Source organism: Typopeltis vanoorti, chromosome 8, assembly GCF_054136105.1.
Source record: "Typopeltis vanoorti isolate ZY-2024b chromosome 8, IOZ_Tvanoo_1.0, whole genome shotgun sequence".
NCBI lineage: Eukaryota > Metazoa > Arthropoda > Arachnida > Uropygi > Thelyphonidae > Typopeltis > Typopeltis vanoorti.
This window is the reverse complement of record NC_143556.1, coordinates 58,042,975-58,070,764: the sequence shown is the minus strand read 5'-3', so window position 1 is coordinate 58,070,764 and position 27,790 is coordinate 58,042,975. Positions and strand designations below refer to the sequence as shown.

General features: G+C 33.9%; 1 non-coding gene across 1 annotated transcript; it reads left to right on the top strand.

Moving 5' to 3' along the window:
• The first annotated feature begins 13,152 nt into the window (after positions 1-13,152).
• Positions 13,153-13,224, top strand: TRNAH-GUG (transfer RNA histidin (anticodon GUG)). Its single transcript has one exon. It is a non-coding gene; the product is annotated as a tRNA-His (tRNA).
• Positions 13,225-27,790: the final 14,566 nt, after the last annotated feature.

Below are 27,790 nucleotides of genomic sequence, written 5' to 3'. Positions count from 1 at the left end.
TTGATTAGCCATCACCAATAGGAGCGTACTATTTTTCTATCTTTGACACAAGTGGTGAAAAAGTTTTGGAGAAATACGCGTGACTGTCATTATTATTCAAAAGTATTAGAATAAGCCTGCATAAAGACTTGCATGTTTAAGCTATTGTGTGAAGTTCTGCTCTGTAAATTGGAAATCAGCTTTCTTCTCTGGTCATTCACGGTATGTCTGGTGGAAGAGAACAAACGTTATTAGGGATTTTCAACCGAAGGTGATTTAGCCAGTCTCTTAGAGGTCGTAGAATTTTTCTCCCATGAAGTCGAATGTTTTAACCCCCCCCCAAAAAAAAGGCAAACCAGCATTGCATCATCAGTTAAATCTAAGATAACTTTCATATTGTAAGAAAAATCACAGAATTAATTTTAGTTGCTTACTAATACAAATTAAGACTCACTGCTCATAATAATTCTAGGAGAATTAGTCTGCTAAATGCAGAGTATTAAATGAGAAACTAAACAGTATTGTAGAAGACAAACTACTAGAAGAACAGAATGGATTTCGAAAAGGCCGAACTTGCATAGACTCTTTCACTCTAAAATTATTAATAAAAAAAGCGAAGAGAATGTCAAAAATAAACATACACGGCCGTTATTTATTGTGAAAAAGCCTTTGATAAAATTAATAGACAAAAGTTATTTAAACTATTAACCGATCTTAATATACCAAACCAGCTCTTACAGTCTATTCAGCAAATATACAGAGGAAATAAAATAGCAGTCAGATTAGAACAAATATCAGAATGGAAAGACAATCAAGAGGAGTACGGAAAGGATGTACCCCTGTCACCTCTAATTTTTAATTTATATATAAATAAAGCTATAACAATCTGTAAACAGCATAACCTATTTGGTATACAAATAGAGATCCATACACTATTATTTGCAGATGATCAAGTTGCATCAGAAGATCATCTACAGAGATCAGTAAATGAAATATCAGAACAATATAATATGACAATATCGAAAGCAATGACAAAAATAATGGTTTTCAAAGAACAAATCCTAATAAGAAGTTAAATATTGATAGATAATAAAATATTAGAACAAGTAAATGCTTGGGATGCGACTTATCCTGGAAAGATGAAAAAGATATAAGCATTAAAATATCAGATTTTTGTTCTTTGTTAAAGTAAACGGCATAATAAACGACATATTGAAGCCATCTCTGGTACAAAAACACACCAGAACCGGATTATATAGTCATAGAAAGCTTTTTTTAACTTGGGTTTATTATACTTGAAGATACTAAGAAATTATATATTGTACTTGGAAAGAAGCAAGGAAGCAAAACAATGTTTTGCGCGTGAAATATATGTATGTCTAAGCTACTTGTATATAGAAGCTAACGGCTCGCTTCATATCACTTGCTTTAGTATGTATCCCATAATGCAAAGCACATTCCATTTCGGACGTGTATAACGTTATGCATAATGGGAAGGGTCATTACCCAGATCGGTTTCGACCTTTATTGAGGTCTCATCAGTGGGAGCCAGATATATATGACTTCAGCACTTCAAACCTTGGTATCTCTCCCGGCTCTGGCTCCCACTGATGAGACCCCAATAAAGGTCGAAACCGGTCTGGGTAGTGGCCCTTCCCATTATGCATAGCGTTATACACGTCCGAAATGGAATGTGCTTTGCATTATGGGATACATACTAAAGCAAGTGATGTGCAGTCATTAGCCTCTATATACAGGTAGCTCAGACGTTTTGCTTTCTTGGGAAAAATAATTAAAACCAAGTATATAATTTCTTGGTATCTTTGATATACAGTATAAAGTCCTGTCTAAACCAACTTTATTATATGAAAGTGAAACATGGACCATGAAAACGGATTCAAACAGTAGAAATGAAATTTCTCAAAAAATAAAATAAATAAATCAATAAATAAAACAACAATAATAATAATAATAATAATAATAATAATAATAATAATAATAATAATAATAATAATATACAATAAAATAAACCATAAAGAGTCAATTACTCTTTCGGAAAGTGTGAATTTTTGTTGTTACAAATTATGCCTGAAGTAGAAAAAATTCTTGACGTAATTGTTACCAGGATAGTAACCAAACAGAATGGTAGGGTTCCGTGCCAGTATAAATATCGCTTCGTATATATTCATTTAGCTTAAAAGTTCCTGTTTAATTACTTTAGAAAGTTTCTTGCTCAAAACTTAATTTTATTTTTCCAAATTACGAAAAAAGAATCTTAAAATTCCTTGGCTTGTTAGCATTGCCTCAATGATTTCTTAGTGTTTCAAAAATTAGCGGAAATGTATTAAATTGTTGCAGTTGAATACATTTCAGCAATTTCTGAATACTTTCAAAACGGAATTTGTTGATGCAGAATATTTAAGCAATTTAACATTTTTATTATATCAGATATTACTGGAATGCATTATCCTGTAAAGACGTTCTATTTACATCATCGGGATCTTTTTTTTTTTTTTTCATCGTTGTATTCAGATCAGAATGGTCATTGTCATAAATTTTTATTTCGTTACTGTTTTTGTTTCTTTTTGGATCGAAAGAGAGCATTTCCAAAAAAAAAAAAAAACTGAAATCACTCGCGAAATATATTTACTCGGCTAATCGAACAGTTTAAAATTATGAATTTTCCCAGGAATTCTAGGAGGTGGGGGGAATCCTGGTTTCACACGACTATCCTTAGTAGAATCTTTCATTTAAACATAAGGAACCTTACTATCAGAGCCAGTGCTGCAATGGTCCGATTTATGAGCAGATCAGTTACAAGACGTTTGCAAATTGCAATAAATGTCTAAACTCGCTAATTCAGACGAATCGATTAAAGGATTGAAGAAGTAGAAATACTGGGTAATCGAAGAAGACTCACAGTTTCGATAACTTACTCCAGTGGTGAATTCTCCATGCTTGCTGCGCAAGCTCATTACTTGAGAAAGAAGTAATATTTATTTGTTAATAAATGCATGCATTTATAAGCATTCCATTTAGGATTTTATTTTTGTAGACAGAAGACGTCTTAAGCTTGCGCGGGCAATAATTGAGCTTTGCGTTGTGTATCGAAGGCCGATGCTTGCTCGTCTAGTCAAAGCTACCTTGGCTTGCTCGTCTAGTCAAAGCTACCTTGGCTTGCTCGGTTGTAGGCGCTTCCAGGTCCTCGCTGCGGCACTGTCATTTCATGCCCGCGCATAACCATTTTCTCTCCATTTACTTCGTCTTAAACACAAGGCCATACGCAGTGAAAGTAGCTCTAGCCAGTAAGCTTCAGCCAGCCTTTACAAGTGTGCATGTTGCTTGGGAAAATTAAGTTAAAACCAACTCTTTATGACGATGTTATTGATCAGTTCATAAAGAAGCACCGTAGTGTAGAATTTGTATTCAAGTAGCTAAATTGAAAAAGATAGAATATCATTTGTAAAATAAATGTTGTACTTGCATAATTAAATGTGCATAAATTTCTAAATACAGGTAACCCTCGTATAACGCGGATGTTAGGTTCCACAAAAATGCCACGTTATATAAATCGCGTTATGCGAGACTCAGATCACATAGAAAAAGTAGGGTTAGGTTCCGAAATCGTTTTTTTTTAAGATTATATAAACAATGATATATCCAACAAAAAAATATTTTTATTTCATTCAGGTAATTCATGTATGTTTAGAAAACAAATAAACTCTGAAACAAATACATAGTATAAAATTATAAAAAAATATTAATTGTACGTAAACTTCATTGCACATAATATATAAATGTTTTACGCAAAATAAAATAAAGTGTATATTTTAATCACATCACTCTCTTCAAAACTAACATTTCGTAGATGTTCTTTATTTACGAGGGGCCGGACGTCGTAATCTCTTGGACATCATTTCTTTAATTCTCATTGCATACTTCGGTTGGTTTAGTTATCAAGAAGTCAGTAATAAGATCTTGCTTACCACTATGCTGCAATTTTTTATAAAGTTCATAATACGGAGCTAAACAAATATCCAATTGTCTCCTGAATTTTCTGGAACGCTCCATCGGGAGATCATAATCCTTCTGCTAATTTCTTTAAACTGAATTCATTAACGGATTTATCACAATCAAAATCTTCGGCAGAACTTTCCCCGCCATTTGATTCGACGTCATCTATTAATTGTACCTGTTCCTCCTCATTTAAATCTATTTCTCCATCAATTAATTCACTAATTTCGTTTTCAACCATATCGCAAAAGCGCTCTAAATGGCCATTACCAACAATTACATATTGTATGTAACTCACCAAAAAATAAAGTGCTCAGCTTGAGATTAACGCACTTATGTTTAATGCGCTTTCCTAGCAGAAAACGAAGACAATTTTTAACAATAAATACTTTATACGGTAAACAATTGACGTACATGCGTGCTAAGTGATATTTCCCTTAATATAAATTTGCTACTTATAACTACATGCGCGATAACGGGCAGACGCAAATTTAACGAAGATAAAATTTGATTTTTAAGTCGCGCGTTGAAAAATATATGAAAAGATAAAGGGTTACTACAGTTTGTAGACCGTCTTATATCGAAACCGCGTTGTATAAGTACTGCGTTATACGAGGGTTACCTGTATATAGTTTTAAATGGTCAGTAATTCATCATTCCGCTAATCAGATTTCAGTCACACCTCTCACCCCCTGAATGATAGCAACAGCAAGCGTGAATTTCAAGACCAGTATTCGCCCCTGATTTTTTATTTAGCGATGATGGACAATCAGTATTAACAATGTCCTTTGATTGGAAAGGCTGGGAAAGGCCGTATTCATGGGTGTGCGAACTGTGCGGTGGCACAGGGCCCTGCAAAGCTCAAAAAATTGAAAAAATAGAATCAATTTTTTTTAAAATTATTATATAAATTAATATTGTAACTATTATATAAAAAATATTATTATATAGAAAAATATATGTATATAATTTTAAAACCAACTATTGTTGTTATAGTAAGCGAAATAAGATCGTAGCGCTAGAGCGGTAGTATTTGAAACTACTCTAAAATATATCACAATATCGTACATTATAGTGTTAAATAGGGAAAAGGGCATTTTAAAACAGGTGTTTTTAATAATTTTAAGGAGTTTTTTTTATTTTAGTTTATGATTTTATGAACAAGTAAGTATATCAACGTCCTGTCATGGCAATTTTTTTATGTGACATTACTTGCAAAACATCTTAAAAAATATATTTTGTAATCCGATTTTGTATTTAGGTTATCCGACATCAGAATATTTCTTCAAAAGCAGTTTTCAATCTATATTAGATTTATTTATTTTCTAATATTATCTATTTTAGATATATTTTGTTTATCAGGTAAATAATTTTTTTTAATTTATTAACTTATTTTATAATTAAATCTATCGTATTTATTTCTAGAGTATCACTAGTCGTGAGAGAGATTATTATGGAAGAAAATACCCAAGTAGGTATGAAAAACGAAAGCGAAAACAAGAAAAAGAAGCGGCTGAGGAACGTCAAAGAAATTCACTGTGTAAATTTATGAAGTTGAACTCATATATTTGTTCAGATATATCAGTTGATAATGGGAGTTCTGAAATAACTACAAACAGTTCTTCGGCTTCAACATTAATTAATAATGAGAGTTCTGAAATACTCAAAGGAAGCGGAGAACATGACGCGTTTGGTCAAACAATGAGTATTGAAGATCTTAAAACTGCGACACCAGAGGAAGGTGAACTCTTTACTATTGATGATCCAGCAACATGGCCCAAATTTTTGAACAACGCACACTAACACAAATTGTACAACGTGGTTGTACAATTTGTGTTAGTACACGGTTGTGCACGAAGACGGTTATACACCGTCTCCTCCGACTGAAAATGATTTTCCAAAAGATGACAACAAGAGGTGTTTTTCCACAACTCACTATGTTAGGATAATTGCAAACAGAGAGAAGCAAAACAGAAGATGGCTTGTATATTCAAACTCTTCCAAATCTATTTTTTTGTTTTTGTTGCAAATTATTTTCTTCTGATGATAATTTTTTATCTAATAATGGCTTTTCTGACTGGAGAGATGTAAGTGAAAGATTAAAGTCGAACGAACGAAATCCAGTGCACATGAAATGCATGTATTCATGGACACAAATGGAATGTAATTTAAAAAATCACAATACAATTGATTAGGCAAATCGAAATGTCATAAAATTTGAAGCAGAATGGTTAAGAAATGTTTTAAGACGAATAGTAGCAGCAATTCTTTATTTATCCGAACATAATTTAGCTTATAGAGGTAATTTTGATACTTTGTACATAGCCCATAATGGTAATTTTTTTGGAATCATAGAATTAATTGCAGAATTTGATCCACTTTTAAAAGATCATTTAATGCGATGTTCGGGAAAAAAAAATTATAGGTAAGAAACAAAATTCGCATCTATCACCCATTGTGCAAAATGAATTAATTGTTGATATGGGGACCAAAATTCAACAAAATATTGTAAATATGATACGACAGGCAAAATTTCAATAATTTTTAGATTTTTACGTATATTTGAAACAGATATTGAAATTCGTGAACTTTTTGACGTTTTTAACAACTAATGACACTACTGGTAAAGGTATATCTGAAAATATAAAATCACTTTTGAATAAATTAAATCTTAAATTGTCAGATTGTATGGTAAGGCAAGGGTATGATAACGGAGCGAATATGAAAGGAGTAAGGGAGCCGTGCTCACATTTTAAATGAAAACGAAAAGGCATTTTATACTCCTTGCGCCTGGCATAATTTAAATTTAATTTTAGGAGATGTTGCAAAATCATCAATTATAGCAATAAATTTTTTTAATGTTATACAAAAAATATATACATTATTTGCTACCTCAACTTCACGTTGGGACATATTAAAGAAATTTGTTAACCAATTAACTCCAAAACCGTTATGTGATACAAGATGGGAATGTAGAATAGAATCAGTTAGATCTGTACGTTTTCAAATTCCAGAATTTTTAAACGCACTAAAAGAATTATTTAAAACTGCATCGGATAATACTATCAAAGTAGAAGTGGTTTCAATATATGAACAAATAGATTCATTTGAGTTTATACTTAACCTTGCAATTTGGTATGAGTTTTTGTCAAAAGTTAATTTAGTAAGTCAAGTATTACAAAATGCAAAAATTCCCATATACAGAGCAACTAAGCATATTAAAGAGTTAGTGCAGTACTTTGATGAGAAGAGAATATCAGGATGTGATAGCTGTTTTGAGATTGCTAAAGAACTGACAAATCTATTAGAAATAGAAATTAAATTTAAAGAAAGTCGAGTACATCGAAGAAAAGTATTTTTTGATTATGAAACGCCTGATGAATCACACATAGGTGATAACAAAGATAATTTTAGGATAAATTTCTTTTTTGTAATTTTAGATACTGCTCTACAATCTGTCAAAAAAAATATTTGAATTGTATGAAATTCATCAAAAATCATTTGAATTTCTTTATGATATGAAATTAATAATAAAAATGACAGAAAATGAATTAAAATTTTGCTGCAAAAACATACCTATCAAAAATTAAATACAGATATTGATGAATCTGAATTTTACAATGAATTAATTATTTTTAGAAATGTTGTTCCCGACGATGCACCCATTAATATTTTAAAATTCATAATTGCAAATAAGTTGTCGGATATTTATCCAAATATTACTACGACATTTAAAATATTATTGACCGGTCCATAAAAACCGATTTGCGATCTTCTATGTCTCAAGAACGTTTTTCCTCCCTGGCAATAATATCTATAGAGCATGAAATTGAAAAAAATTGAATTTTGATAGCGTTATAAATGATTTTATTGATAAGCGCATTAGGTTAAATAAAATTTAATATATTAAGATTTCTTTTAAATTTTATACATATATTTCATTCTTTTTTTAATTGTTATAAGTTGTTATACATATGGTTATACATTAAGTTGTTATACATATATTTCATTCTTTATAGTAAAAATGGACATTTTTCATATTTTTATATTATTATTTATATTATTAAATAAATCATTGTTCTGGCGTATTTATATGATAATGTGTACTTACATAATAAAATAATATTTTTTTTTCCTTTACTTAAATTGATGCTAAAGAGCATACTTGTTTATTTATGTGCATAAATATTTTTCATATTTGATTTAATTAATTATTTAACAAGATATTCTTCCATTTAAAATTTCTATAAATGTTACTGACTTTCATGGATCCCGCTTTTCCATTTCGCACAGGGCCCCGCAAAATGTAGAAACGGCCCTGGGTCTGGGTATGAATCCCGACTACATTATGAACGTTCCACAAAATACACAGACAGGCCGGAGAACACATACTTTAACAAAAAAAAAAAAAAAAAAAAGTCAATGCTCATGAAAATAAGATCTTTTAAAGGAACAGCAAGGCATTCAAGTGATATTTTCATCATTTAGTTTAGTTACTCACCGATAGATGGCGTTTGCAACAATGGTGTCGGACATAGCAAGTTAAATAGGAAATGCCTAACGTGATCTGCCTATTAGGAGAAAGAATTATGCTGTTCTTGTTGCAATTTACGCCGAAGCAAACATAACACACTGTCCTCGTAGTCTTATGTTTGCTTCGGCGTAAATCGCAACAAGAACAGCATAATTCTTTCTCTTAATAGACAAATCACGAAACTAGTAAATTGAGGAAACTAGTAAACAAATCTTGCAAAAACGATAAACATTAAATAATAAATGAAGACAGCTAAGTTCTTGCTAGTTTAAAATGTTACATAAATTCTTAAGCTCTTCTCTGTTTATTAAAATAATAATAATAATAATAATAATAATAATAATAAATAATAATAAATATGTTTCAGTAAGGAAATACCGTGAGTAGACATAATAACTAAAATTATAATAACGGAATTAACTCAAGTAAAAATATTATTTATTAGTATAATTTTCGCCTCAGTATCACAGGCATCTTCAGTATATGTATAAAGTTAATTAAACAATAACTGACAATTCCTTTTGGAACTGTCAGTTATTGTTTAATTGACAATTCCTTTTGGAATTTTAATACATTTAGTTTAATCCTTTATCCAAGTGTAAGCAAACAAAGTTTGCTCCTGATGTATCTTCAGGACTGAGGCAGCACGTAGTAAAGATGGACCAAGCTCTCATCACTCCTTGTCTCTCAGTATCTCCCATAATGCAAAGCACATCTCCTTGCGGACATGTATAATGCTATGAATTAAGGGAAGGGCCACTACCGAGACTGGTTTCGACCTTTATTGAGGTGTAGTTAAGTAAAGACCTCTCTAAAAATTAGACGTTCCCAAAAGATCGCCCAACTCAGCTTTGTTCCACTCAGTGACAGGCTTACCCCGTCACCAAGGAGAACGTCTCAGCATTGGCTCTACCCAGTGACAGGCTCACCCACCCACTAGACAGATCCATAATCTCAGCGGTGGCTCTACTCAGAGACAGGCAAAAACCTATATACTGTATATATATATATAGGTTTATGAACGGAAATGAAGGTTTATGAAGGAAAGATTTATGAAAGATTTATGAAATATATATAATATATATATATATATATATAGACCCAGAAGAGGTGATACTAAGGCAGAAACAATGGAGAGGTCATGTTTACTTATACGAGTTGCCAAAAGGTGTACCACCGTATTATTAAATTACTCTGGATTTAGAGAAAGATGAAGTTTATTTTCCACTTGGTTAGACTACAATAAATTTAGTTTAATCCTTTATCCAAGTGTAAGCAAACTACGAGTTGCCTCAGTCCTGAAGATACTTCAGGCGCAAACTTTGTTTTAGGATTAAACTAAATTTATTATAGTCTAACCAAGTGGAAAATAAACTTCCAACATCTTTCTCTAAATCCACCTTTCCTACGAGTTTCCTCAGTCCTGAAGATACTTCAGGCGCAAACTTTGTTTGCTTACACTTGGATAAAGAATTAAACTAAATTTATTATAGTCTAACCAAGTGAAAAATAAACTTCCAACATCTTTCTCTAAATTCAGAGTAATTTAATAATAAGGTGGTACACCTTTTGGCAACTCATATAAGTAAATATGACGTCTCCATTGCTTCTGCCTTAGTATCACCACTTCTGGGTCTGGCTCCCACTGACGAGACCTCAATAAAGGTCGAAACCGGCTGGAAGCTTGGGTGATGAATCGCAATGCTGTAGCTGTGAAGTTAACTGAGGCACGGCTGTTGCTGTTACCCTTCCAAATGAGCAAATGAGTGGCTCTGCTCAGTGGTGGGGGAGCCTGCCACGGTGTAGAGCCAACCTGTTCTCAGAGTTCTCAGTGGCAGGGTGAGCCTGTTACTGAGGGGAACAATGCTGAGTTTCTGACTTTCTGATCCTATGGTTCGCTCATTATTGGGTTATGCGGGGATTTTATGAGTTATTGGAGAGGTATCCCCGCACTTAAAAAAAAGGGAAACTGGTCTGGGTAGTGGCCCTTCCCTTAATGCATAGCATTATACATGTCCGCAAGGAGATGTGCTTTGCATTATGGGAGATACTGAGACAAGGAGTGATGAGAGCTTGGTCCATCTTTACTACGAGTTGCCTCAATTCTGAAGATACTTCAGGCTTTATCCAAGTGTTTGCTTACACTTGGATAAAGGATTAAACTAAATTTATTATAGTCTAACCAAGTGGAAAATAAACTTCCAACTTCTTTTGGAATTGTCAGTTATTGTTTAATTAGCTTTATACATATACTGAAGATGCCTGTGATACTCAGGCGAAAATTATACTAATAAATAATATTTTTACGTGAGTTAATTCGATTATTATAATTTTAATTATAAATAAATAATAATAAAATTAATAATATTTATTTCATGAAAAATTATCTCCTTTAATAGAACTGTATCACGTATGTTACTCCTTTTTATATAAGAGCATGGAATATCGATATACAGTAGTCCACCCCCCCTTCATCCGCGGTTTCAGTTATCTGCGGTCAAACTCGGTCGGAAAATATTAACTTACGAAACTTTCATAGCTCTACAAACATTCGGATTTGAAATAATGTTGGATCTAATATCCACTTTGCCTATGTAATTTTAAATCGCCGAAATGAAGCCGTATGGCTCTTTCTTTTAGTAATAGACAGTTGGACTGATCCCAGAGATAGTCCAACACCAGGACAACTTGTTGCAAAGGTGGAGAAAGCTACATACCTGTTGAGGTTGCCAAGATTCCATTCAGATAACTTTATTACAGTATGTTGTTATAATTGTTCTATTTTATTATTAGTTATTGTTGTGAATCGCTTACTGTGCCTAATTTATAAATTACACACTATCATAGGTATGTATGTATAGGAAAAACAGTATACAGTATATAGGGTTTCGATACTACCCGCGGGTTGTCTTGGAACGTATCCCCCACCGATAACGGGGGGAGGCTACTGTATTAAAAAATCTGTTGTTTACATATCATTAAGTGAAGGGTCATAATCCCAAACAGGAAAAAAAAAATTTGCCTAATTATTTGAGGCTGAAAAAAATTATCCGAATAGTCATCATTTAGTATCCGGCGAAATATGTAAATAAATAAATTTATGAAGCGTAATCAGGATTATAATTATTCTCTGAAAAGTGTATGTTAATTTAAGGGGGGAAAAAAAGACATGAATTGGGAAAATAATTATTTGAGATATCATATAAATTCGCAAAGGAATATTTAAGATTTTATTTTTATATAATAACTAAATTCTTATATGATAAATTTATTTTTTTTATTTATCTGCTTTGTTAAAACCTCTCATAAATTAAGCTTTTTTAAATAATGGCCTCACAAGCGGGAAGCTTTTCCGCTCCCTGTGAAAGTTCCAGGGCGAGTTTTACATACATCATGACTTACGCAAGATTCGAACCCACAGCCCGTCGCAAATTGAAGCCCTAAATTACTCCAACATAGATAAGCAACACAACCTTTCATTTATTATAAAAAGTTAGTAAGAACAATGAAAAACTATTCAAAGAATGGTACTAGGCAGTAATACGAAAAACACTTTCGATGATGAGTTCAATTGTTGTAATATGGCATGAGTAGAAAGGGACTCCCATAAAAGACTCATTTAAATGTTTAAATGTTAAAAGTGCGATTTAAATGTTTCAACATGACGGTCAGCATTTGAACTCAAAACTTTGAAACCAAAGGACAGATGTTCCAATTCACTCAACGCTGCACCACCAGCGATGCAACTTAACATAATTTCTTGGCCAAAATTCAAAATTGCTACAAAGAAAGAACGAAAGAAACATTCCTACGGAGTGTATTTACTCATAGACAATACACAAACTATAAATAATCACTGATGATCGTAAATCGCTTTGTTCCTAATGTATTTGGTAAAACATACTTGAGTTCGAATGCCGTTCAGGATGAGAACCTTCACCAAGAACCTTTATCAGTTGAATGAGAGTCAGTGGGTCTCATTCGAAGCTGCAAGTTTCCCCCTCCAGAAAAACCTCAGGTTGTTCACATCCAGCTAAGCAGACTAACCTATAAGAAATGCAAGCAATTAAACATACAGAAATACAGTAGTTTTATGGAGTTAATTGCTTTGGAAGGAATTGTAAAACACTCAGCCAAAGAAAGAAAGTATTGCAATAAATGGATTCATTTGTGATGATCAGACATTTCTAACTTTAGTTCACGTTAGAAATATAATGTGTTCCATGCACGCATAAGTTATACGGTTTAGAATATCCGAAGAATTTTTTCGTTTGAACTAATTGGTCACTGTTGTCATAGAGTTCGCAGGTTCTTCTCTGACAAAATATTACTCTTGAATGTGTTAGGTATTACGATAGCCTACACTATGTTGTTTATGGTTGACAATACTAATGGATCAGAAAGATTCTAATTTCATGTCACTGTAATAAGGCAGTTGAATACAGCAGTACTAAATCTCACCAATAGATGGCGAAACGTTTTTGCGTGTTCTTTTTTTTTTCCTTTGAAATATAACGCCTGAATAATTTGTCCCAAAAAAAAACTTGTCTCACTACGTCTAGAGGATGCCGAGTGGAAATGGCACCTTTTCCTGTTAAGAAGTTAAAGTAAACGTACGAACATGAGCCGTGATCGTCTAGTGGTTAGGACATTGCGTTGTGGCCGCAATAACCCAGGTTCGAATCCTGGTCGCGGCAGTTTTATTTTTCCCCCCTTTCACTATTATTAAAATAATATTTCTCGATTCAATATCCTGCCAATGAATAATACCATAAAAATATTACTTTAAAAACAAACAACTAAATAAACTTTAGACATAATCTTAGGAACAAAAATAAAAAAACGCATATTTTTTTAATTTTTTCTAAAAAAGTTATCATAAAAAACGCGTTTTTTTATTTATTTTTCCAAAAAAGTTATCAGTATCAGTTGGAGGTGACATCACTAAAAGATATCTGCAAATGATGAGCTCGCTCATCTCCACGAGGCTGAGCAAACATCTTCTGGAGGAGAGGGGTTGAGGGGGAGTATTGCAGGGAAGACCTCTGTCATCCTCTTGACTACCCTTTCACTTCCACCACCTAATGCTATTTTTTTTCCTTCAATGTTATCAGTATCAGTTGGAGGTGACATCACTAAAAGATATCCGCAAAAGATGAGCTCGCTCATCTCCACTAGGCTGAGCAGACATCTGGAGTTTAGGTGGGGGGGAGCATTGCAGGGAAGACATCTGTCACCTTCTTGACGACCTTTTCACTTCCACCACCTAATGCTATTTTTTTTTCCCATCCCATCAATTTCGGACATATGAGTGAGAGAAATAGTCACATGGTCTAACATCAAAAACACTTTTTGAGGATAAAATACTTAACATAATGAGGACAAATAATATAGAATACCCTTTGATCCACAGAGATAAGATTTTCCCTGTGATGTCTCAAAGTAAGATAATCTCACATCAACATCATATCCAACAGCATGTAGAAACATGTCCGTGAATCATCTGCGCGAAAGTTTCATTTTGGAAGAGCGGTGAGCTAACCAATACTATAAGGAAAAACAAACTAGTCAAGTGTCATTGCAGTTATGGCAATTCGTTCATCCCGTGCAGCTATCGTATTGTGTTGTGGTGATCAGTATCCAGGAAAGTAAAGTAAAATAATGGGTGAGCCACAAAAGTAATTGGAATTTTCTTTCTTCAGGAAAATAGCACGAGAAAAGAGCTCTAAAAGGATGGAAACGAATTATTATTTTAGAAGACACATACATTGTGATGTATTTATCCAGGACCACTTGGGAAAAGTTACACAGGAAGTTGTCTGATATCCTCGGCTAACTGCAAAGAAGAGTTGACTACGAAATGGACCTCGGTGAGTGTCATATTCTGAAATGCCAAGATGGGGAACTAATACTTGATGATACAGGAGCTGATGGAAGTAAAGTTTTTTCTATTAGTTGTGAAGAAGCTGAGAGATTTTCACCAAAAATGTACGACAATGATAATCATTTACTATTTTTGGAAACTGAATTACCATGTATTCGTATCATGGGGAAAATTATCGCTAATCATTTAAATTCATCAATGGTAAAATTAGACTTTCAAGATTTTATCCAATTCGATAAAGATTCTTTATTTTGAGACATTTACGAACATTTTACAAAAACTGTTTGTGTATATTTGCTGATAAATGAATACACAGAATGTTTAGGGAGGCATGGTGTCATTTCCAGACTGACACAATATCAAACGTATGGAAGTGTGGTTATCATGGTATCTGATTTAAAAATTCTTTTGCGTGACCAGCTATTTTGATGTAATGTAACCAAGAAACAGTGAGTAACTAAAAGTTTATTCATTGAACTCTTTGGAAAATGTTAACTAAATATTGTGAAATATTTTTAGGTAATTACATGTTTCGAATTTTTCTCAGTGAATATACTTGTAAACAGTATTTCAGCAAAATAAAATATGCAGTTGTAAACTTAAATGAACAAAGATGTGAGCTTTTGTTGTTGTGTTTTTCCACAGTGAATTTTTTACTCAGTTATTCTGATTAGAAGTTGATATTTAAATCCACAACTTTATATCTTAATACAATTCTGTTTAATTATTTAAAAAAAATCACAACTGTGAAATTAATGCCAGGAATGGGGAAAAAGTGTTGAAAACTAATATCCATGTATTGATTATTTTAGAAATTGTCTAATGCTACCTATTGATATTATTTTAGTTATCTGAAAACAATTCGTTCACATAAGCGAAAATCCGAACGGTTAGAATTTGGTTGTTTTACAGAGAGAGAGAGAGCAGCTAATTAACCCAAAACGTGACTTTAACTCTTAAAGTTTGGTATAGAAAAAATGTTTGTACTCTCCAGATAACACATACAAATTTTACTTTTCCCCACACAAAGTAAGATAAGAATTTGGTTATTTTACAGAGAGAGTGCAGATAATTTTAACTCATCACGTTATCAAACTCTTAAAAAAGCTCGATGTAAAAAAGAAAAGAAGGTACATTTTTCTTTTCTTTTCAAATATTTGTACATGATAAAAGTTTAAAAACATATCAATGGCAGTCGAAACTTTTTTCTTTTCTTTTTTTTTTTTTCAAAACTTGACAACACATAGTTGTAGTTTGGTGAATAAAGTACAAATGAACTGAAAAGTGACAATTTTGTTACTACATCTGTAGATACCTTCACCAGACTAGAAAAAACAGTCGTACCAAATTCAAACAATATGACTGTTAGAATTTGGTTATTTACAGAGAGACAACTGATATTTTAGCCTATCACATTACTTAAACTCTTAAAAACTTTATTGTAGAAAATAAAAATGGTATCGTAGCATGCAGATAACAAATGAATCAACATGTATATATCAAATAATACTCGCCTTTGTAAGAGAAAAATCTAAAACATTAACAAACTTAATAGCCATACCCGTTCTTCATTTAAATGATACCAAATGATGAAAACAATATGGGTATGAATTTCCAAACTTTGAAAAGCTGGTGGATTTCTTGCTTGCTGTGATCATAAATAGTTATTTGAATGTAAACATTTTATTTTTCTATACAATTTTTCTTTCTTTCTTTCTGAACTGATATTCATTTGAAATAAGAATACATAATTATTTATTTGTGTGTTGGAAAGAATATCTAATATAATAATTGTGTTAAAATATATAAATATCCCTACTGTGAAAAAAAGGCAGGCTAAGAGGACAACAGTCAAAATACAAATTTAAGTAAGACCATAACATTTTTTTCTCCTTGTAAAATTTCATGCCACAAACTAACCAGATTTTTTTTTTTGACTCAGTGAATTAAAAGTCTTATTTGTTCATGCAAGACCACAAATATTTCAAGAAACTGTCAACTCTTGGATGCAAAAGGAATAATCGGGTATTAAATTAATAACCAGAATTTTAGTAAAGATTTCACCTGAAATGTTACAATACCGCTAGAATTTGGTTATTTTACAGAGCCATTAGATATTTTAAACCAACACGTTACTACACACACTTTTTTTTTCCTTGTGAAATTGCATGCCAGAAACTAACTGGAGAGATTTTTTTTTGACTCGGTGAATTAAAAGTCTTATTTGTTCATGCAACCCCTCAAATATTTCATGAAACTGTCAACTCTTGGAAGCAAAAGGAATAATCGGGTATCAAATTAATAGCCATAATTTTAGTGGAGAAGATTTCACCTGAAAAGTCACAATACTGTTAGAATTTGGTTATTTTACAGCCATTAGATATTTAAAACCAACACGTTACTAAAACTCTTAAAAAGATTGCTGTAGAAAAACGCTGCGGAGAGTTCAAAACCTTGATTGTCGCAAATATCCGTTACTTAAAATTACTAAAGCTAAAGAAAAAAATAAATAAAATAAATAAATTTCAGTTACAGATATAGGTTAAGAGCACAAGGAATCGCGGGTAAAATTAATAGTCAATATTGTTTTTAAAAAATTAAATGTAAGCATTAATTTACTACACCAATAATTTCCCATGGGAATGAAGAATGAATAATTTTAGGATATGTGTCATCCCAATCATGTGAATGCTAATCACTTAGTCATATGTAAGTATTTGAGAAACAAACAAACTTGAGAAAATGCTACCTTTTGAACAATACCACAATTTACGGATGTGACTCATGTCATCTTCATGAAAGACCCCTTTGAAGAAAACCGTTCACTGGGGGATATTGCTCATGACGATAACATAGCATCTACGGGCTGAAATCTAAAGGAAGAAGTACTCAACTATTTCAGGTTACAGTATTTACATAAATTTCGTTCTTTGTGGTTTTTGTGTTTGTGTTGTTGTGCGGATATAAAATTCAACTATTTTGGAATATTTTTTTTGGAATATTCGTATTTAGAAGAACCATTCTGGAAAGCTGTAAGTAATTTTAAATTATCATTAGAATTTCTAGAATACATACAAAAAATTTTGTAATCCAGTTAACTGTCCGTTTATTTTAATTTATTTATTTTAAAATGCCATAGAGACACTAGCATATAATTAAATTATTCAGAAAAGCTCGAAACACAGCCACCACTAGACTCTACTCTACTCTAAGAATTCTCACACTTTAACAGGAAAGAAATACCCCAAAATGTATTGGAAAATTAGTACAATTATCTATAGAAGAAAAAAAAATGTATGTTTGAGTGACATTAGCCTATAATTAAATTATTCAGAAAACCTCGAAAGACTGCCGCCATCACGACTCTACTCTACTCTACTCTAAGAATTCCCACCCTTTAACAGGAAAGAAATACCCCATAATGTATTGGAAAATTAGTACACCCATCTATAGACAACCAAACAAAACATGGTGACAATGATGGATGTGTGTCACCCTGGGAAAATTCCAAGATATCTTGTCTCAAAAACATCGCCCACATTTCCATAGCCAAACCAAAACACCATGTGATATCACAGAGACATATGTTCCCCAGAAATTTCCAAACACATAACGTCATGATTCTTATCTCTAAATATCACCAAACACACCACGTGATGTCCCTGACAGACGAGGACCCCAGCGAAATTCCAAACATTCCAAACTCTATAACAACAAACATTCACGTCACGATTCCTTATCTTATCTTGATCCCACCAATCACAAGTGTCCCACCAATCACGACATGATTCCTTATCTCTAACATATCTTCCTTTCCATTCAAAACAATAACGTCACTTATTTACCACTAACAAATGATGTCACTTATCTACATCTCATAACAACGCACACCCACGTCATGATTCCTTATCTTATCTTGATCTTGTCAGAAGTGCACCACCAATCACGACACGATTCCTTATCTCTAATCATTACCCATAATTCCATATGCGAACAAAACAACGTGAGGTCACACACACATATACTCCAGGGAACTTCCAAACATTCCAATCTCATGATGTCACGCCTACAATGACGTTAACCAATGACGTCACGATTCCTTATCTTATCTTGATCTTGATCTTGTTCAAACCGCCACCCCTACTACTGTGTCGTGACTGTTGAGAGGATTATCTTATACGGAAATCTTGCACTATACATGAATCTTTTTTCTTTCAATGTGATGGTGTCCTGCTAGAGATGAAATTCATTTGGCACCTAAAAATCATAGAGAATTCTACACCATGAACTTTGGAAGCCAAACATATGGAAGTGTTGGGGATACACTCCAATTAGGAAATATTGCACCAACATAAATATGATAATGATGAACCATCAAGCTAAAGTAATCACTAATTCAATCCATAATGAATGAGTTGTTTGTTTAAATTTTCAATTAAATTACTCATACACATTTATCCAATCAAAGTATTATTTATATCACTAAAATAGATATTTTGTTGTGGTTGTTATTTTGAATTATGATCGCAGAAATTAAGGCTGTGAATTATTCGAATTAATAGCGGATATTTTATTAACGTTTGTCTGCTTTATAGAATTAAAACACCTACTTTGCAGAGAAAATAACAAGTAACCTATATAATGATACTGGTGAACTTACATATAGATAAAAAAGAAGAAGAAAAAATGATAAAAGTTCTTTGAGTCCTTGGCGAATTCCAATCCGTCTTTCCAAATGAGGAGTATTATTGATACTGAGTGAGTTAATGAGGATCCTTTATATTTTGCTTTTCCAGCTGTATTTTCTTTAATTTCTTGCAAAACTAATTCTTACAAATGTTATCTAATTTGTAAAAAGGGTTTTCCGGATAATTCCTATTTAATAAAAAATTTATTCAAGTGAACTTCAATCTCATTTGTTAAATGAAGAGATGGCGGGATTTTGATCCATAGCTTGTTGGTTGGAGAGCCGATACGCCAATCATTCGACCAACCAAGCAGGAAGATGTGAATTTGTTAAGCAAACTCAAGAAGCTCGTGTAGGCATTGAAAAATTAAATGTATTATTTATCTAGATATTAATAATAATAATAATAATAAAATAAAATAAAAACAGATCGGATATTTTCAATTGCTGAGTTAATACTTATGGAATTAAAATCACCAGAAAAGCATACGATAGGACCATCTTGCAAGGACTAATGTGTCACAGCATCATCACCGAGAAGCGGAGTGAACATACCGCGTCTGATGATGTCCAATGATTCTATGGATGGATGGAGTCAGTACTTAAAATATTTCCCCAAACAAATATGAAACGCCATAAAAAGTAGACATACTTCGGGCGGTCGAGGGTTAGAAATTCGCATTCCACTTGAAATTAGCGATCCGATCTGATTTTCCCCTTTCAGTCGTTTCCGACCGTGACTTTGTAGGTTTGCCCATAAAGTATTCTTGGTGAGATTTTTACAGGGTAGTTCACCATTGCTTCCCCCCCCCCCCCCATTTTATTCGGGCTCAGGATCGGTATATGGCTGGGACGTATTCATGACGGTAATCCATGTGTGTTCACGGCGCCGGTTTGTTTGTTCAAGGCAATTTATAAATAGATATGAAAGCATATTTTTGACATGTAGAAAAGGACAACTTTTATGTGCAGATGGTATTTGATATCACCTTCAAAATGAGACAGTCGTGTCAGTTATTTTAAAGTTTATATCTATCCATAACTGAGTTTTAAAAAAACATACAATAATCGCTGCGACAAATTAATGGCCGGCATCTAAGCGAAAAAATTAAAGCGAATAAAACTAAGGTTCCAGATCGCTAACTCGAAAATAAAGTGTACGAAAACAACTCTAATTAAGACTCGTCTAATCCAAAATACCTCCCACTGACTTTCAAACTGAAAGAAAGAAATACCACTAAGATCTTCAATTAAAATTGGGTTATAAGAATCACAGAAAACCGAGAACTATTGACAAAATCGCTCGATCTGGTAATTGTGGCTGTCATTCCCGTTACGGAGTAACCAGGGAAAGTTAGCCTGTACTAAGAAAAACTATATCTGCAAGCTTTTTTTTGTTCAGGTAAACAAATATAGACAGTAAGGCTTAATTTTATAGCTAATTTTTTTTTTTTTCAGAGTCAAATATGCGAGTATCGGCAGATCTTATTGTTGACCGAAGAAAAATAAAAACGCAAATCCTTTACATCAACTATAAATAAACCCATCAAAACCTTTTACGAAATGAAAGATTAAGAAAGAAATTAACCTTTCAACAAAGTGACTAATCGCATGCTGTGTCTTTAAATTAACACCCAGCTTTAGAAAACAGTTCTTAAAGTTCTTAAAAGAACTGGGCGATGGACTGAGTCCTTGACTCTTTATCCCGTCATCTGAATGAAGTAAATCTGTGTGGATGGAGTGTTGTTGAGCTAAAAAGCTCTAGTCATGGCTGGGTAACGGCAATAGCCAAGCCTCAGTTAAAACTTCATTGGCTACAGCATTGCCATTTGTTACCCTGGAAGTCCTAAAAAGGACTTTCTTTCTCTCCATAGAAAACAGTAAAGAACCCGAACAATATTCAAATCCAAACACGTTGGGACGAGACTAGCTGATGGTCTTTTTATACAGTTTATAAAAAAAAAATCAAACGGTGTGGGAACGTAATACAGCAAATGTATGTCTGTATTATTTTTGCATGATTGATTAACAGTTTGTGTATTTGACATGAAATGTAGCAGGAAAGTAATATGGAAGAATGTAACTAACCACTGTTTAAGTGAGATACATAAGGGGGAAAATAAAATAAAACTATTAGACGATGAAAAATTCTACTCCGGTTTGGTATGCTAAAAGTTGTTATACACGAATAAGAGTTATGCAGTGAGTCAGTAGACTCATCTCCCCCGAAGAGTCTACGGACTCCATGGAGCTACCCGTATAATAATAATGATGTTACGGTCTGTATATATGTTACCGATAAAGTGCAGAAATCAGTTATTCTACAGATTTTCTAGGTATTGTGCAGGTTAACTAGGGTGATCCGTTAAAGTGCCGAAAATTGTTTCATTTCTCAAATTACCTAGGTAATCTGCAAATTACCTAGATAATCTGCACATTACCTACTAGGCACTCGTTAAAGTGAAAATAAGAACTTTGCTGGAACAACAGCAACGTTTCTGTACGCTTAAATTAACATAATATTATTTATTTATTTTTCGATATCTAAAGAATCAAGTTAATACAATCAAACAATCAACAAATTAGTTGATAGAATTAATCATCAATCAATTAAAAAACTATAATACAAAGAATCAAACGGTTTAAAATATTATTACAATTAAGGAAATGAATTTGCAAAACATATGACACTGGCGAAACCAAACTAAAAGTGGAGGGAGAGGGGGGAAGGAGTAGGGAAAGGAAATGAGAGAAACAAACTTTTGAACTTTAACGATAGGGAAGCCGTTAATGTGCACATTACCTAGGTAAAATGCGGAAAACTCTTGATTCCGCACGTTAACGGAGCAAATCAGTTAATCTGCAGATTAGCTAGGTAATGTGCACATTAACGGCTTTCGAGCTTTAGCGGTAACATACAGTATATACTGTATCTGTATGCTGAAGGTAGTGTCTGTGTTGATAGGATTGCAGCCAGGATATAAGAAGTACTGCTGTTTATTATTATTATTTTTTTTTTGTGTGTGTGTGAATGGGACAGTCGAGCAAGGACTTTGAACTATGTGAAGAGAGACAGGCTGACGAAGAAAACTCTGGGGGTCGAAGAGAAGAATGTGCAACACCCAGCACTGACAGAAACGGACGAAATTCTGCTATCGCCCCCATACATCAAACTTGGTCTGGTAAAAAGCCATGAACCGGAATGGATCAGCTTTCAAGTACTTGACTGATAAATTCCCTCATCTCAGTGAAGCAAAAATGAAAGAGGAAGTTTCTGTGATTCCATAGATGCGAGAGCTCTTCATTGACAAGATGTTCAAGAATCTTTTACAAGGTGATGCGAAAAAAAAAGCTTGGGAAGCGTTCCGTTTGGTGTCAACTAACTTCCTCGGAAATGTCAGGGCAGAAAACTAGAAGGAACAGATTGAGAACTTGTTTCTATATCACAAACTTGGCTGCAATACGTCCTTAAAAATGCACTTGCTCTATTCCCACTTGCATTTCTTCCCCCCACAACTGCAGCATGGTAAGTAATGAGCACGGCGAAATTTTCCATCAGGAAATTGATACGATGGAGAAACGATACCAGGTAAAGTGGTCAAGGTAACACAGCAAATTCCACTTCCATGTTAGCTGACTGTTGAACGGTCGCTAGAGATGATCCTGAGAAGTTATACAAGCGACGTCAGACATAGAAGTGGACATTTACTGATATATATTACTCTATTATATAAGAAACTATTGTGATCTCAAACTGTAGCAAATTTTGTATTGGCATGTCATTGTCATATTCGCGTTCAGCATCTCGAAATCTATAAGAAATTACTAAATTAATCTGTGACTTTTGTAAAATTTTGTTGTCCAGTGTTATTGGTGGAGACTTATATGGCCATGTTAGCCATTTCCGAGATGGTTTTAACTATATACATGGTGGTTATGGATATGGCACACGAATGCTGGAGGAGAACACATCTCTGAAGCATGTGATCTGGCACACTTTCAAATATATTTTTCAGGAAACGTCCATCCCATCTCATTACCTATTACAGCAGTGGTCATTAAGCAAAAATTGATACGGAGAAGAGACTTGAAACTAGTGCTAAACTCCAAGATCATTCCATCTGACAACACCGACTCCTGATCCTTGATTTCCGTCTCCAACTTCGAACGCGCAGGCAACTAGTAATATCAACTGATCGGATCAGGTGGTGGAAATTTACTAACCTAGTAACCTGGAAACTTTCTAATCTTGCTTCCCTCCTCCTCCTCCAGATTGTGAATTTTGTATCAGACTGGATATCTTACCAAGTATAAAATTTCTACAACTCAGATGCTTGAACTGAAAAATTCATCGCGCCGAAACAACGGAAAACGACCAAATAAGGATAAAGGTAAGGAATGAGGAATCTTGGACATTTTAAAAATAACCAAGTGGAATGTGCGAAGCATAACAACAAAGGAATTAGAATTAGTAAAATAAGTAAAACCTAAAAATATTAATATAGCTATTACTATTATTACACCTCCAGGGACTCCACATGACACCTCTAGGGAGTCCAAGGACTCATCGTGGGTGGGCACACTACTCTACTTCGCTAAATACATCTCATCCTCTCCACTACTACTACTTAATTCTCCCATTACGACACTACTACCATCAACGCCATCTACTGCCCATCATCATCAACAATAGTATTTTTTGTTCTGTAAATTGCGTGCGTTCTGAAGGCCGATTTGTCTGTATGCGGGATGAAAAACCCGAATTTCCGGGAGAAAAAACCCTGCTACCATCATATATTACAGAAACAAAAAAGAAATTAAAACGAACAAAAGATAAAAGTTTTTACTATGCTATATATAGTGGAGTGGACCAACATATTACCGCTTCTAGTGATATAGCCATTTTAATTAATAATAAATGGAAAAATAAAATATGAAAGTACAATTTTGTAAATGATCGAATTATAACAGTTCAATTAAAAATAAATAGAAGCTACTTGAATATCATAGAGGTATACGTCTTTGAAGAAGGTAGGAAAGAGGATTCTGAACAATTTTATGAGGAACTACAAAATCAGCTAAATAAATGTAAGAAAAGTTACTATATATTAATAGCAGGAGATCTTAATGCTAGAGTTGGAAATAATCCAATCCTAAACGTCTTAGGAAAATATAGAGAAATTTGCTTGAATAACAATAGTCAAGAACTATTAGACTTCTGTACTTTCAATAACTTTAAAATAACCAATACTTATTTTTTCTAAAAAAAAGGAATGTAAATAAATATACTTAGAATGACAGAGGAACAAGATCTATAATTGATTATATTATTACTAATCAGAAACTGGTTTCACATGTAAGAAATATACGTTTACAGAGGAAGTGAAATTTTTTCAGATCATTATTTAGTAGTCTCTAAAACAGAAATATTAGCAAAATGGAGAAAAGAAGTAAATAAGAAAAAACAAGAAATAGAACAAGTATACAAAGTATATCTATTACAACAAGAAAGTATTAGAATGTTATATCAATCACGATTAGCAGATTAACTAAAAGAAACCCAAATCATTGCAGATATAGAAGAATGAAAAATTCTAATAAAGATAATCCATAAGCAGCCTTTTAAGTACTTGGAAAGAAAAATAAAATATTAAAAAGAAAAACGTTAAAAATATGGAACACTAATATATACAATTAAATAAAAGAAAAACAAATGGCAAACAAATCACTAATTCAAAAACATACAAAAGAAACAGAAGAAATATACAAAACCACAATAAATATAGCTAATACACAGTACAGAAAACTCACCAAGATTCTTGGAACAGATTTATTAATAAAATAGAAGGCATACATGGAAGAAAAGACATAGCCTACAAAATATTAAGGAAATTAAACAACGAAGAAAGAGATACAGCATAAATCAACATGATTCAAGAGAAATAATAGATAGAACATTATAAGAATTTATGGTATGACCCGATTTGATAACGGAAAATAATGAAGAAATCAGTACTGATATAAAACTAAAAAATTGGAAGAACTAAAAGAAAAATAAAGGTATCAAGAAATAGAAAATCAACCGGATTAGATGGCATAAATACAGAGCTTTGGGAGTATGATGGAGAATCGTCTGCAAAAAAGAGGTGGATAGATACCGACCACAGGGAAAGCGAGAGATAGGAAGACAACTGCAAGATGGAAAATTCAGTGAAGCCAGAACAGGCAAATGCCTAATCCTTGAATATAAGAACTTGCTGACCATTTGCAAAAAATTATAAATGCTGTCAGCCCCCCTCCCCCCTCAATATAGAAACTGACCACATAGTCAGACAAATATGGAGGGAGACTATCATGAAAATCCAGACCAGGTGCCAAGAAAATTCTAGGTGTAACTAATCCAGGCTGCCGATTCATAGACAAGCAAGTTTGGAGGGGGAATGAAAATGTCCAGCACATAGTGAAGGCAAAGAAAGACGCATACAAGAACTGGCTACAATCTAGAACTGATGACATCCTCACTCAATATTGCTACTCGAGACAATTGCTAAACGCGAACTAGCAGCAGCAGCAAAAGCTGAGCACTATCACAGCCTGTATACTCGGCTGGACAAACCTTAAGGAGCCAATGACATATGCAGACTAGCCAAATCCAAACATGCCATGCCACAACAGACATCAGCTATATTATACATGTCAAAGATGCAGGACAGCTACTGCAAAACCAGAAGACACCCTCCAGTGATGGCATGATTTTAATGCAATATGTAACGAGGGGTACCCACGTCCACCAATTCCCACTGCTGCCCCTGTTCTTGGGAGCGTACCATCCATGCTACGAAAAGCCGCAAGGTCACTGGGCATGATGATATCCTCATAGAAGCCAGGGAAACATTAGGACACAACGGGTGAAATTTTTGACAGAACTGTTCAACAAATGCAGCAAGGAAAATGAGATTTGACTGGCAGACTAGCACTACGGTACCCATTTGGAAAGGCAAAGGTGACGTCACTGTCTACTCTAACTACTGCCCCATTTACCTCTTCTGCCATACCATGAAGATTTTTAACAATGTCTTAAACGGGCATAATCAATGCCCGTTTAAGACATTGTTACTATATCACCAAGTCAATGTGGCTTTGTAAAATTTATGGGACAATAGATACAATCCATGCCATCCACCTACTAATGGAAAAACGTGGGGAGAAAAGATGGTCCACATGGGCTTCCTGGACCTGGAGAATACGTTCGATCGGGATCCCACATGAACTAATTTGGTACTCTACACACTCATGGTGTCCCTGAATTCTATATACTCTAGGTGTAGTTCCTCTACATTAACACCACTAGCTCCATCTGCTATGAGGCTAGTGTCACCAAGACATTTGACATTTAGGTAGGCATCCACCAAGGATCAGCCCTATCAACTTCTGTTTATCCTGTGAATGGACACAGTGACTGCAGACAGGCAACAACCTCACCCATGGACTCTACTGTAGCGCTTTCCAAACTGTGGGCCGAGGCCCCCCCCCTTGGGGGCCATAGGTTTTGTCGGGGTAAAATATTTTAATTTTTCGAAAGGGGGACCCTCACATCCAGAAGTTTGGGAAGCACTGCTCTACTGTATGCTGATGATGTTCTGCTGGCCCACAAGACCAGAGTGGAATTTGAATTACTGGTCAACCAGTGGAAAACACAATTAGATGACTTCGGTTTGCAACTTTACCTGACAAAAACTGAATATTTAGCATGTGGCAACCAAACAGCTGGGACAATTCTAGTAAATGGTACTGAACTTACTAAGACCTCTAAAGTTCAGTACCTTGGATCCTATGTGACATCTGATAGTAGTACCTTCCCAGATTCTAGGACATGAATTAATGCTGCCTGGCTGAAATGGTCACTGAAATCCTGTGTGACAAGAAAATACAACAGTGTCTCAAATCTAAGATCTATTGCACAGTCATCTGATTAGTTGCACTTTATGGAGCAGAGTGTTGGTCTGTAATTCCCACTGCTTTGAAGCATCTTTGATGGACACTAGGATTCACACGACTAGACCATACTATAAATGATGACATCTGGAAAAACTCTTGGTGCTGCACCAATCCCAGAGAAGATGAGGGAAGCATGCCTATGATGGTATGGGCATGTAGCCAGGGCTGACAAGGAATATGTTGCAGGATAGGTCCCCCGTCATACTTAGCCCAGATGACCAATGACCTAAAGGACATCTGAAAAAACAATGGATGGATAGCCTAACAGAAGACATGCAGGCCATGGGTATCTGCCCTACTGATGAACCAAATGAAATGGAGGCCAGCCCAAATGCAAAACAGCAGATCCCCACACTAAGCAGGACATAATGCTAGGAAGAAAATTTGTAGCAAAAATTGGGACACTAAAAGAAAACTATCCATATTATACTGTACAAAAGAATTCTTTTGTTATTACTAGATATGATTCCACTTTCAAGCAAATGTTCATATATCTTAATCATGATGTGCACCAACTCTGAAACATATGTTTGGTGTCAAATAGAATTTCTTTATTAAATGACACTAAGAAAGTAAACAGAAGCAAAACATTTTTCAGGAATAGAACTATCAGGAAAGTTGTCATTGTCTCACTTTTGACATATACAATAAAGATTTGTGCTGTGGTTGTTCAATTAGAAAGTTGAATGAGAGT